This window comes from Macrobrachium rosenbergii, chromosome 41 (assembly GCF_040412425.1).
Source record: "Macrobrachium rosenbergii isolate ZJJX-2024 chromosome 41, ASM4041242v1, whole genome shotgun sequence".
Lineage (NCBI taxonomy): Eukaryota > Metazoa > Arthropoda > Malacostraca > Decapoda > Palaemonidae > Macrobrachium > Macrobrachium rosenbergii.
The window spans coordinates 79,176,751-79,185,580 of NC_089781.1; the positions used below are offsets into that span (position 1 = coordinate 79,176,751).

The window sequence follows — 8,830 nt, forward strand, 5'->3', positions numbered from 1 at the left end:
TTTGAAAGTTCAATGGCCGTTTCCAGCTTTGCTGAAAGTAATTCCTAATGTAAAGGACCTCAAGTTTGTATAGGCTAGTTAGGAAAAATACAATTTATTTTAAGAAATTGCAATTTCACAGGTGAAAGTTAACCCTTCCAAAAAGATTTAAGTTGTAGGTTTGTGGGAAATGAACACTGGTGTAATGTATATACCTAGATTACTGTGGAGGTCTTTAAAAATCTTACTTTATATTGATTTACCAATATATATTTTCACTAATAAGTGTTTGGTAGTGTATTAGTGGGAGAAATTAAAAATTTAATTCGAGATTTAAGGCAGCCAAGGAGATTTTTTAATTGCTAATATTTAGCTTCGTTGCCTTTTCCTTCCTTTATATATATATAATTGTAAACTCTGGTCATAGTTAAGAAAATAAGTTTGTCTAGGCATTATTTTTATAATCTGTAACAGAACAGATGGTCATAGTTAAGAAAATAAATTTGTGTGGGCATTATTTTTATAATATGTAACATAACAGAACAGGAAACTGTACAGCTATTCTTGTGGCCTGTAAAAGTATGTAAGGTGAAAGATGCTTATAGTAGATGCCTATAGAATTTGGGCTATGTACTGGTACATGTGCGGAAAGAGTGTAGTACTAGTAGGCTGGGTTTGATTCTTGGGTGTGTATTCTTGAGCTTTTAACAGATAAAAGAAAGATGTATTGAAGTCAGTAGTTGAAACTAAAAAATTTAAAACCAATGAGAAGCTTCTTTTATAACATCATGGGATTTTGAAAGGATTGTAACTCTTAGCTAAGTAACTTATGTGGAGTTTGGTAAGTAACAAAGCTTTGAAGCTGAGCCATTTTTGTTAGCTTTAGAAGTTGAAAATACTGTGTCTAGTATGTAGCCCAGCTGACAATGGTTTTTGTTCAAGTATGCATTATAAAGTTGCAAATGAGAAAGTTCAAAAGGAGTATGTTGACTGCTTGATAATAAGTCTGATTAAGTTAACAGATTAAAGTATGGGTACAGTATGTACTGTACCATATTTCCTTGGTACTTGATGGTGTCAATGTAAATCTTGAAAGCAGATTTTTGGAATGATACCGGAATAATACCCAAATTTTAAGGCAGCATAGGGGTTGGTGCTGTTAATTTTTGTACATCAAGTTGTGAAGGAGTCAGTACAGTGAGAGATTATTTTATCACTTTCATTTAACCAAGAGGGGATAGGAATTAAGATCAGTGGAGTTTGAGTCCTGCTCTCCAACATGAAAGTTACAATAGGTTATATACAGCAGATCCTGAAAGATTGTGACCCTAGAGAGAATCTGCTGCATTCTGTTTTGGGGTAACTACTGATTGCTCTACTTCCCAGCTATAATAATTATTTTTGTGGCAGTAATGAACAGGGATGATAAAGTTCAGAGAGTTTTGCCACAACTATGTTTTAGTTTGTACTACATACTGTATTTTTAAGCAACATTCCTAAGGATTGTTTACTTATATAATGGCCCTTTGAGTTATAGTAATAGCATTTTGTTAATTTGTATGATGAAAGTTTTGTAATTGACACTTGAACTAAAATTAGGGCTGATTGACAGTCATAAATATAGATAGCTTTGAATCTCTGCCAAGAATATTCTAGCACTATTGCCCATGTTGGTGTTAGTTGGTTACTTTGACCATCCCTACCTTGTGAGGATAACTTATCACTTTTACTAATTCCCTTTAGGTTGGTCCTAACCGTACACCTTAAAGAAGTAGTCTAAAGTCCATAACATTTTCTCTAGCACCAGAGCAAAAACATGATAAAACCTTATCTTTAGCTAGACACCCCATATAGGGGTAGTGCTACTAATGCACCTTATGCAGTCCACTGTAGACATTACTTCAGGTTCATTGCATCATCCCTTTGGCCCCTACCTGCAACCCCTTTCATTCCTTTAACTGTACCTCTGTTCATATGCTCTTTGTTCCATCTTTTTATTGTCAGTTTCACTTTCAGTGCTAAATGGCTTCATAGGTCCCAGAGCTTGGCCTTTGGCATAAAATCTGTATTCTGTTCTTTAGCTAGACAGGACTGAAAAAGTATAGAATCTTGCCATTGGTAGGTCCTATCTTAAAATAAATAACGTTCCTTGGGTTGGAGCCACTGCTGTTTGGTTTTCAGAAGCAGTTATTAGAAGAATGTGTTATCCCCTGTTGTTGACTTAAAGTAGCAGTCACAAACCAGCGCCTATGATGCACACAAAAGGCTCAGGGACGATGGAACAATACAAAAGATTGTACGATATTTGTCTGGTTTGAAATTTGCTTGCCCCTCTAAGACTGGAAATATTAATTTATTCCTTGTATTACTTTAAAGTAATCCAGTTCTTTAAAAATTTATCAGTGTAATGATTTAAGAAATGAAGTATACAGTGAGTGATAGCGTGCAAGACTTTACAGGTTAGTTATGAGAACTTTTCCTTTCAAGCAGAATGGACTAAAATCTGACAAAATACAGTTGGATCAATTTGCAAGATTTGGCATATGTAAGCTTGTAGATAGTGTAGTAGCTATTGTTCAGCAGTAGTATTTTTGTACTAATCCCCAAACTGGAATACATAAAAATCTTATAGTATGTAATCTATAGGCGAGTTTGTAGACTCAAGATTTAGTTTTACTGAAAGAATCACATATCTAGAGCTCTGTGTATTAACTTGTGTCAAACACTTGATCAGAAATTGTTTGCAAAAAACTTTGGTAGTCATGAAAACCAAGTTTCCTTCTTGCTGTAAATTCTATTTTTAGCCTTCTTTCAAAACTGTTTATCCCATCTGTTTCAACCATAATTTAAATCTTACACACACGTCTGTTTCAAACAGTAGGCAAATATGGAGGTGCAACTGTTAGAATTGTAATGTTGACAGGTTTTAGAAATGCAAGGTAATGCACAGTAAATGAATTTCTGTAATTGATGAATGCTGATAGCGATGTATTGCACGGAAGGTAGTTTTGAAACTATCGAACGACATTAAATTTACCAGTTACTTTGTTTAGATGTAAATGAAAGTTTGGAAATGTTTACCTTAATACTGTGAACTTGAAAATAAGGTTTTGGCAAGTTACAGATGAGGAGCAATTTACTGTGATAGTTTATGGTGTTTTTTAAGTGAGAAGCTGAAGATTGTCAGTATTTTATGTCCACAGTTTGGTATACAGTATGCATGTAATTGGTTTTCATTTTGAGAGGTTTGGTATTTTAAATGTTCCATGTTTTAATTCGTGACTTCTTAACGTCTTATTGCCTGTTAACTTTATGCCCATTTGGCTAATGAGTGATTTTGATTGGTGTTACAGCTTAACTTTGAAGGGTCACATAATGTAAATGCGTGAAATAACTGAATTCTAAATTTCATGATCAGGTTCCTTGTCCTGAGTTAGCTCATTGTAGCCAGTTATACATTTAGCAACAAAATAATCTTTTTGGGAATTTAAATTTTACAAGATGAACAGCAGTCCTAAGTTTTATTCTTGAAGTTACCATAAGCTAAACAGAGATACGTGTTAGCCAGACCTAGTTAGTAGTAGAGCATTGGGCATTAATTCAGATGGACAAAGGAATAGCGTCTAATGGCGGATAGCAACAAGCTATGCTAAAGGTTATTGAATTAATTTTTAGAAAATGATAAATGTGTGACTGTTGAAATACATGAGCCAGGTGTTATACCAATTGTAGCATCCCTGTAATTCGTTAGTACAATCAGGGCCCCTCACTTGGTGCACACAGGCATTACTAAAGGATATTTGCGACAACTTCAACCACTAGCTGGCATCCACCATGTAGCTTTTTACATTTATTCCAAATCCTTTTTTTGTATCTTAGCTGTCCAACCCCTCTATAATTACTACTATTAAATGTAATGGGAGTTTTCTCCCAGTTCCACCCATGGATCCTTGTGATTCATCTTTTTCTGGATCCCTTTATCTTTGTGTCCAACCTTTCCAACTCCCTCGGTTCATTGTTTTGGGAGCTGAAGTGTCTAGTTGGGTTGATAGCCTAAATTTCATAAATCTAACCAATCAATGTAGATACAGTGCTGTATCTCTGTAGGCCCCTATTGCCGTCAGTGCACATCACATGGTGCTATGCAGGCATTGCTAAAAACTTTACAGCGTTCCTGCACCTCAGTTTTTAACCTGGAACTCAATTCCAGCTTTTCTTGTGTCTTGCTGTCCATCTTGTAACTACTGTGTCGTAGTGTAACTGTGGTGTTTTCTCTGCTCCACCTTCAAACCCTTGTAACGTATCACTTTTTTTTTCTGGCCAGTTACTCCAACTTTTCAGTTTTGAATGCTGAATGGGCCTAAATGTGCTTAAGTCCCATAATATCAGTCTGCAAAGGGTAATGCAACTGAATTGCTGAATAGGAATAAATTTAGTATGCAAATTGTCTTCTCTTTGTGGGACACAGACAGAGATTTCTCGACTCCTTAACGTATAGGGGAAGTTGTATATTCTAGTTTATATTTCTCTGGTCATTGGTGCCTTGCACTGGCACGGTCAGCCCCAGAACTCCTGATCACCTGTATATTTGCTTGCAATTTTGTGAGTGCAGCCAAGAGCTGTTGAACAACAGGATTCTTTTTCATTTATTTGCACACCAGTTGGCATGCAGTGTTTGTTCGAGCCCTCCGAGATGCAGCATGATGTATTGGATGGTGGAAAACGCATTCAGGAGTTGGCGGGCCCGTGAAAAAAATGGTTTATTTTATTAAAAAAGAAGCATTTTTTCTTTTTAATATGTAATAGGCTTCATCTTCATTCCCTGACAATAGTGGTTTCTACTGGTATCGTTGAACTGACATGTTCGAAGTTATTGGAACCATCTTGTCAATCCAGGTTGTTAAATTCAGAATTATTGTTATTAAAGCATCAGTTAACACATGCTTAGAGAATTCATTTAAGTCCTCTGCAGCTGCCTTCAATAGACCCCTAGGCATTTAAAAAATTCTTGTCCATTTCTACAGAGTGGAGTTTCTAAAAAAAAAGCCGGTTTGTATTTTTTGACTGAGTAGGCCAACTTGGTAAATTAGGTTTTCAGTACAAAAGTCTGAATAAACTTAACCAATGAACTGGACATTTACAAGATTCCTAATAGTGTATGCGACTGGCAACATTTTTGTGATAGAAAAGATTGTCATTGTTTTTACAGAGGCTGCTGCTGAGTGTTACTAGATCCGCCACAGGCTGTTCCTTTTACCTCCCTGGAAGTTTTCGCCAATAGTTGAATTTTATTAATTCCATGTTTTTCGTAGATTCTGGTATTCAAAGCGTTTTTCTTATGCTTAGTGTAATTTATCCCAATTGTTGTTAAAATATGTGAAAAGTAAACAAATTATGCAGCGTACATCCGAAAACAAGCTCCTGTCGTTTGCGGGCGTTATTAAATTTAGACTTACCATCACAGTACTTTATAACCTCTTTATTCGTTAACATTATTTATTGACAGTACATGTATCTGAGGGAGAAATTTAGGTTATTCGTTAACATTATTTATTGACAGTACATGTATCTGAGGGAGAAATTTAGGTTAGTAAATAAGTTTCGATTCACATTACTTTGTAATTATTTGAAAACAATGATGCTATTCCGACAAAATATTTGCAACCAATCAGCCAGCAGGAAACTTTTTCGAGCTAAAAGGGCACCCCTGCGAATGAGTTCTAATGTGCCTCGGTAAAAAAAATTGTTTATTGTCTTGCCCGAATGGTTAAATGTGAAATTACTTTACATGTTTGCCAATCACTCTTTGTGAGCAAATACTTAAAATGGAGATATTCTCAGATTCCTTATGGGTGGGCAGAGTTTGAACAAGTTTTTAACCAAATAACCTCCCTCAGGTTCAGCAATACGATGGCTGGAAGTGGGTAAGTGAGCATTGTTAACATGAAAAACAGACAAGCAAAAAATTTCGTAAATTTTAACGTTAAAAGGTCATTCGGGCTTGTTTATCGAGCATGTAAGTGGACGTACGATTAAGCAAAGGTATTACATATTAACTGTTAAAACTTTTTTTTTTATGAATGCATAACATTTAATAGGACGAGTCATGACGGGGTTTTGCTAGATTATGAAGTAGTAAACGTGAATGCGGTTCTGCAAGTGTACTTGAGTGTGGAGTAGGCGAAAGAGAATATTACGCTACGTTGCGAAAATTTGTCATATCTGCCTTTTCCCATAATTTAAGCTATATGTGAACGGTTTAATCCCTAGTCATGGACAAACTCGTAGAGATGTTCAGTTAAGGTTTTAACCAAACCGTCCGAATGTCTACCAATATTATGATGGCTCCTGTAGGGGAATATTCCCGCGAGGTGTACGCTACTGTATTCGTTATTTTAAAGTTCTTTGCAGTGTACCTTTGGTCCCTAGCTGCAACCCCTTTTGTTCTTTTCTGTACCTCCTTTCGTCGTCTTCCATCTTACTTTCCACCCTCCTAGCAAATGATTCGTAGTGCAACTGTGAGTTTTTTTTTTATCCAGTTACACCTTTACTGTTAATTTCCGTTTGAGCGCAGAATGACCTCATTGGCCCAAGTGCTTGGTCATTGACCAAAATTCTAAATTCAATTCAATACTACGGTTGCTGGAAGAAAACTGATCTTTTTCAAGAAGACACGTGGACAGACTCCGTTGTCAGGCAAAGGTATGCAGTTTTCTTTAGTCCCCTCTCATGAGTTTTCTTTGTTGAAACTCGTTTTCTGTGACTTCTTGAAGTATAAACTGGAGTAGAATGTTTCACGACTTAACATTTTGCCTGAATGGTAAGAATACTCGTGTATTTAAGGCATAAGTAACTTGGCAATTTTGTTTATTGGTTATTCTGTACTGTCTGTAGTTCTTACGTAAAATCTGTAGAAAGTATTAAAAATCCATATTAGCATTTTACTTTTTGGAGAAGTCTGATTTGTGCAATATGCCTCTCTCTCTCTCTCTCTCTCTCTCTCTCTCTCTCTCTCTCTCTCTCTCTCTCTCTCTCTCTCTCTCTCTCTCTCTCTCTCTCTCTCTCTCTCTCTGTGTGTGTGTGTGTTGGAAGTTTTTCTCAAAAGTAGGCTACAGTCCAGTCACAGTATAGTGGTGCGCCATAGAATATCATGATGAATGTTCAGGAAAAAAAATATATACTTGCACCAGTCTTTATACTTAAAACATTAAGATATTTGTTTTCAGTTAATTGTTAATTTTTATGTAAATTAAAACATACTTTGGAAAGAAAGTTTTCGATAGTTACTTGTACTGAAAATACTGTTAACATTTCAGAAATCTGTGGCTTCTGTGTAGAAAGGATGCCGAACACATGGCTTATACGTCTTGTAACATTCGCCTCGATGCAAAATCTTGTACGCACAAGTAACGGCGATGAATTGCGGGAATCGGGCAACTAGGTTAGTATTCTTTTTTAAGGTTTGTCGCCGCCGCTAGAGGGAGAGTATGCTGTAACTTTTTTTTTTTTTTTTTTTTTTTTACATTCCCAAAATTAAGAATGCATGTTATTTCTATGGCTAGAGCTCATCTGAGGGTTAGGTACTTTGAATTGTTAGAGTAACATGGGTCATCTTGTTGGGGATATCCCCACATATCAATTGTCCCCCGTACTTTTTTCCTAGAAGGGTTTTTATAACAGATTGGAAATGAGGCTATTATAAAATATATACACAAGTAATAGTGTAAATAGATTGTAATTTTCCATGTTCGTGGTCATTACACATATATTTCTAAGTTAACTAGCAAAATGTAATATTAAATACTGATCATAGTCTCTAGAGAGTTTAAAGTGGAACCGTATACTGAGGGTGTCATAGAAGACGTATTTTTTAGCCAGTCTGTAAATTGTGGACTAATAAACTGACTGGCTAATATTGATAGATCAGTCATCCCTTAATATGAACCATATATCCATATGAATATTAACTATAATTTTCAGAATGTCCCCCTCAACACAGACCAGATGACCCACAATCTCCCGAGTATTTTTTAAGTTCAGATTACATAGTTACTGTAGACAGTAAGATAGGCCATTTTCTGAGATACTTTTTTAATTTCTAAGGTTGAACTGAGAAGAGAACAGCACTCGAGGAATCGTGGTATTCAGACAACTGCTTCTATGCATCAATCAAGTTTCGGAGAAACGAGCAAGTTTTTCAAACAACCGAAGAAAATGGATGTTTTTAGAAGGGTGCTTGTTTCAACCGTCCTGGGCCTCTATTTACTTTGTGGTACATTTCGTGAAAGTTTTTAAAACTTCAGCGATTTCAGAGCCAAGAAATTGTTTCTGTGAGTGACTGTAATCCTGTCTCTAGTCAATCTGTTAAAAATAAACGAAACCCTTCATTCTGTAAACTCGTGATTTTTTATTTAAAAAGTTTTATTTATTGTTTAATAGATTTTACAACATAACGTTTACATAAATTTCTCATACTCATGATGATAAAGAACAATGGTGTCCCGTCGTCCGCCAAGTATCATCACCAGTATATTATATAGAACGTTTACATAAATTTCTCATACTCATGATGATAAAGAACAATGGTGTCCCGTCGTCCGCCAAGTATCATCACCAGTATATTATATAAAGTAAGTCAGGCTGGCATTCAAACTTGTTCATTCACACGTCTCATGTTTGTAAGTCTCCTCGACGCATAACCACCAACCACATGTATCAAAAGGGGTCAGGGAACGACAAATCAGTTACTTTACAGCACCCGTGTATTTTTTTACCTTATTTTCATTTTATATCGTCCCAGCAGTAGACACGGCCGTATTTACATAGTCAACTAGTTGCTAGAATGATTCGA

The 8,830-nt window shown here is 35.9% G+C and overlaps 1 long non-coding RNA gene across 2 annotated transcripts in view; it reads left to right on the plus strand.

Annotated features, from left to right (window-relative positions):
* LOC136826912 (uncharacterized) overlaps positions 1 to 8,268 on the plus strand; it is a 38,858-nt gene extending 30,590 nt beyond the window's left edge. For both annotated transcript variants that reach the window (XR_010849749.1, XR_010849750.1), the window contains exons 4-5: positions 7,296 to 7,420; positions 8,083 to 8,268. This is a non-coding gene — a long non-coding RNA (uncharacterized lncRNA). The remainder of the gene's footprint in view (positions 1 to 7,295; positions 7,421 to 8,082) is intronic.
* The last annotated feature ends 562 nt before the right edge of the window (positions 8,269 to 8,830 follow it).